Raw genomic sequence first — 5860 nt, forward strand, 5'->3', positions numbered from 1 at the left:
TGCCCTTTGTGTTTCACCTTCTTTGTGTTTCACCTTCTCTCTCTCTCTCTCTCTCTCTCTCTCTCTCTGTCTCTCTCTCTCTCTCTGTGTGTCTCTCTCTCTCTGTGTCTGTGTCTCTCTCTCTCTGTATTTGTTTCTCTCTCTCTCTCTCTCTCTCTCTGTGTCTGTGTCTATGTGTCTCTCTCTCTCTCTCTCTCTCTCTCTCTCTCTCTCTCTCTGTGTCTGTGTCTCTCTCTCTCTGTGTTTGTTTCTCTCTCTCTCTCTGTCTCTCTCTCTCTGTGTGTGTCTCTCTCTCTCTCTCTCTCTCTCTCTCTCCCTCTCTCTCTCTCTCTGTGTCTGTGTCTCTCTCTCTCTGTGTCTCTCTCTTTGTGTCTGTGTCTCTCTCTCTCTCTCTCTCTCACACACACACACACACAGACACACACACATACCATGTAAACATCACTTCAGGGGACATACATTGACTTACATGCATTTCCTGGAGACTTATCCTAACCTTAACCATAACCAACACATGCCTAACCCTTACCCTTACATACCACTTCAACCAAGTCTTCACCCTAAAATTAATGATTCCCCTTATGGGGACCTCAATTTTGTCCCCATAAGGGAGGCGAGTCCCCACAAGTGACTGTGTAAACAGATTCAGGTCCCCACAAGTATAGTAATGCTAGGCCATACACACACACACACACACACACACACACACACACACACACACACACACACACACACACACACACACACACACACACACACACACACACACACACACACACACACACACGTTCCAGCCTTTCGCTCATAACACAATGGTCAATGCAGAAAAAGCAACAGAGGGTGTACACACTGGCCTCGCTGGTGGGCCAATAACAAGCTAGTATTACACAGAGGTCATCATTATCATAGCTGTGACAGGGCTGCATGAATGGAGAATGGAGATCAGCGATGAGGGGAAGGAGGGGAGGAAGGGAGAGGCCAGAAAGAGACAGTGAAGGAAGAGGGAAATAAAAAAAAGCCAGAACAAAAGGAAAATACATTTGACATTTGAAAGCAGGAACAAAAGAAACAGTGGTTGCTTTTGTGTTTAGGAGACACACACACCACATTAAGTCAACAGGCCACTGATCTGCTGCTTGTCATTTCTGAATTGAGCACAGTTGCATGCAGGTTTATTTTGAGAACACCAAGAGAATAGCTATCTAAATGCCTCTGATAGCAAACCACTTCTCCTTTTCATGTAAGGTTTGTGACATATGGCTAAAATTGTTTTATTTTGTGTACACTGCTTAAGGTACAGTATTGAAAACCACATCTAGCTTTGTTAGGAATTTGCTTGGGTTCATTTCAGGTAACTGTCCATCCTTCACTGACTCATCAACACAGACCCTTCATCTTACATTCTGCACTACACTCATCTTTACTTCTGACTTTTAAATGGACAAAACATGACATCTGTTATAGAAACAGTATTCAATTTCCATTCCTTGCTTTTTTTATGATTTAAAGAGTCCATTCAGTGAGCCCCTTCATTACCACTTAGCTGCTGAGCTCAGTTGATGCTCTGTGGATATTTTACAAATTGTATGGGTAACTGAATTAGCTAGATTCAGGGTTGCTTTATGAACTTAACATTTGTTATTCTTACATACATTTCATTTACTATTATTCACAATTAATGTAATAAGTACTACAGCTTTTTAACGTCTCAATTTGGGGATATGTATGCAGCCTTTAAACCTCGATATATTCAATGACTTCTCTGATTCTGGTGCCCGTACTGATATATTTTACAGAAATATTAAAGGTGGGGTAGGTAAGTTTGAGAAACCGGCTCGAGATACACTTGTTGTTATAATCCATGGAATGCTCTGAACATCCCGATAGCAATGAATATCTGAAGTGCTTTGACAATAAATCCATAAAAAATGTCATCAGTGGAAGCCGTAGTGCTGTAAAAAGCACGACCAATCATCTGAGCCAGCTAAAGTAACTGGATGGCCTACCTGCCTGTCAGCCTTCTATCTGTGCACAAACTCATCTCGTGCCCTCATTGGTCATGTGCCCGTTCGTGTGTGTTGGAGGAGGGGCTCTGTAAGGAAGTGGCATATTTTTTCCGGTTGTGTATTTTCAAATTCTAGCGCACTCGAGCTGGTTTCTCCAAAATGACCTACCCCACCTTTAACCAACTGAGCATCTTAAAATACCTTACATCAACAAAAACTAATATATTTCACATCCTTTCATCTCAGAGACTTTAAGCTTCGGAAACACACACACACACACATGCACATTGTACTGTGTGTAATGAAGTCCCACATTCTGACCCCTTGCCTTGCTCTTTCCATCTTCTCACAGCCTTTAAAACAACAAAAGCTGACCGACGTGCTCTAAGACGTTCAAAGAATCCTCGTAAAATCATATAATATAGAAAGAAACCACCGCAGATACACAACGTTAAAGCAAAACACCAACAGAAGAGAAGAGGTGTACGATGGCTTCATGACAAGCATGTGCCGGTAGTTAGGGGAGGCCGGAGAGGGAGGAGGGATGGACGGATGAAAGCTGAAGCAGAGACAGGAGGAGAGGACAGTCAGACAAACTTCAAAAGGCTCTGGTGGCGTTTATTAATAACAGTTTGTTTTTGCTGCCTTGTGAGTTTGCTGACTCATCTTCTGGGCTCTTTCATATTTGAGGCGAGGGGATGAGGTTGTGTTCAGTTTCTGAGCCTGATGCACCATTATGAAATCTGATAGCATCTCATTATTGATGTGTTTGTGGGACTGCAGCGGCTCTCATCAAAAGAGTGTGGCTAATGTGTTTTGGGTTTGTGTGTTTGCATGTTAGACTGCATGGACTTGAAGGGCCCTTTTAAGGAATTATTAGTTGTGACTGTTTCTTTTTCAGAGTTTGTAAGTGCATGTTGCGTGTTTGAGTTCATGATTCCTGCTGTGGCACTAATGTAAAAACTCCATGACTTTTCCAAGACTTTCAACAACTAAATAAGAGCACTACCATGACCCCAAAATGTTCTTCCTCTCTGGTTTCTAAAGGAGTCTGGTTTCCATACAGATGAAAATTCCCCAGAGAATTACTAATATCCTTAAATGTTCCTTTCTGAAGTGTACCTCCCAGATGCTTGTGATATTACCGAAACCCTTTCATGTAGTAATAGCAGCGTCCTCAGAGTGTACATCCGTATGAGGTGAACTGGGGTCATTCTTTGGGATCCGACCCAGAGAGAGGGACAGCGAGAACGACAGACTGCTTGAATAAACCCTAAACCAATAAGTCAGCTGGACTCAAATTCACCAACCCAACGAGAAACCAACCCGCTCCACCAGCCACTCGGTGCCAGCTGGAAAACAGAGCTAGCCCCGGCTCAGATTCACCACGGGCCGGGCCGCTGCCAAGGAGAATGGATTCACTTTAATGCTGGCAGATACAATATGTTCTTTGTGTTTGTAAAAGCAGGAGAAAGAGATGGACAGAGAGAAAGAGAAGAAATGCAGGGTAAGGCTGGATGGCAGCGGTGTGGACGGATTGGTTCTGGACTGAGCAAAGGAGGGAGTGAAAAAGGGAAATGGTGGTTATGTTTTAAAGAACAGGAAACCCAGTCAGAGCACCTGACGCACATGATAAGTATCAAGGGCTGCGCCACGTGCCGCTAAACTGCAGCCAAAGCTCTTTTCTGCAGGGGTGGTGATGGTGGTGGTGTGCTGAGGGGGGTGTGTACCGGCTAATCTCTCTTCTGAGTGGGCGCGCACTCAAAGCTGCTTTTGTTTCTGAGGGCTACTTTCACGAGGACGTACAATCCCCCCGCGTCCACTCCTCCCCTTCTCCTTTTTTTCCCCTCTTTATCTCCCTGTTGTTCACAGCACACTCCTTCTCTCTGAAACACTGTGGGTGTTTTATTTGATTTGCTGATCATTCTGTTTGGACGTGACTGCAGGGCTGTGTGAAAGAGAGAAAGGGTGTGTGCATACGTGCATGTTTGCATCCCCATGGGGTAGTGCATGTCCTTGTGTGTCCACATGCATACGTTCGTGTGGGAAACACTGATGGGCTTTCATGTTGCAAGAAGGTAAAATCAAAACAGCCAGTGAGACGGTTGGGCGCGGGAAAGGCTTTGATGTCGTGTCGGAGGCACATTAGCGTTTTTCACGTTGAGAGATGTGAGGGCCGGGGAAATGTTACCGCAAACAAAATAAATATGCAGCATAAACAAACCAAAAGAGATGAATTATGAGTTGGCTGCCAAGAGATGAAGCTGCTGTCAGCTCGGGAGAAAATGGGCGTGGGTGTGAGAATGCTTTTAGCTTCCCTGTGTATATGAAAAGAATATTTGAAAGTACCACAGTAATGTGTGACCTTGAAAACCAATCTAAACACATGCAACATAAATACCTAAAATAAGAATTTATTTGGACTGGAACCCTTGTTTGTCTTTAATGAAAACTGGATGGAAAAAAACATCATTTGAAATAGTAATTATTTTTCTTTGATGGAGGATTGTGTTCTATTATTCTGTATATTTGATTCTCCATCAGAGTTTGCCAAAAGTTAACTCATAATTGTAAGAAGAAAACATGCCAAATTGTGGTCTAAAGTTTGAAGAAGTTGATGAAATGAAAAAATAAATATCCATTACCATGTGAAACCCTTAACATATTACACTGTCTCTCCATAAACACTTCAACATCTTCCGACATATCTCCAGTAAGTTGTCATCACACGCAACCATACTAGCTGTCAGACCAAATCGATAAAAGAATAAAAAAAGCACTCAAAATGTTTTTTCTAGCATGGAAAGTCAAGTAAACACACTGGTGGGGTGAGGAGCGAGGGAGGGAGGGCGGAGGGGTGAGAAGAGAGGGAGGAGGGAACAAGCAGTTGCCTGATCATGACCATTTGTCTTTAAAGACAGCTGGACATGATCTGCTCCTCATTGGTCCCCAGTGTGGTGGCCCTCGTGAGGACAGAACACGGCGTCCAACACATTTTACCACATAAATGTATGTCCGAATAAAAAAGTAGAACAGTAAACGATAAACGGCACAACAAATCATCTCACACTTGAGAGTTATCAACACACACATACATATCATTGAATACCGTAATAACATATGCACACAAACAGCGCTACTAAAAAGTGTGCACGGACTAGAACAGTTAAAGCGTTTGAGGCCTCTTCTCTTCAAGGAATTATTTCAACACACCCTATGAAGCCAAACAGTAATATGTCCTCATCATAGACTCTAATGTGGGAAGATGAATAGCTGTCACATGATTCAATCGGGACAGTTTGATTACATTCCCCCGTCTCCTTAGAGCTAATAAACAGCCCAGCAGCGTGACACAACTCCACATTTCATCAGTGAGGCAACAATGACTCAGAAGGATAAGACTGCTGTGCTCTCTCCACTGAAATGAAAAACACACACACAAATCCTGATGTGCACCTCCATAAATATAAACTGAGAGCGACACATCAAGCACCAGAGCAGGGTTTTTTTTATGTGTGTGTGTTTAAAGGTAATCTGTCAGTGGCCTTGTCCACACTACTGTGTACTTGTGTGTATATCCGTATATTACAGCACATGAGTGTTTGTGTTTGAACCTCGCCAAGCGATTTCGGGTTTGCATCAAGGGTGTGGCCTCGCATGCGCTCACACAGGGGAGTCTTTATAAAATGAGGAACCCCCTGCCCCTCCTTGCGTTCTCACTGCCAGCTGCCACAACCACCAAATGCCCCCCAAACCCTCAAACACACACACACACACACACACACACACACACACACACACACACACACACACACACACACACACACACACACACACACACACACACACACACA

This window comes from Notothenia coriiceps, unplaced genomic scaffold (genome assembly GCF_000735185.1).
Source record: "Notothenia coriiceps isolate Sejong01 unplaced genomic scaffold, NC01 NC01_scaffold00024668, whole genome shotgun sequence".
Lineage (NCBI taxonomy): Eukaryota > Metazoa > Chordata > Actinopteri > Perciformes > Nototheniidae > Notothenia > Notothenia coriiceps.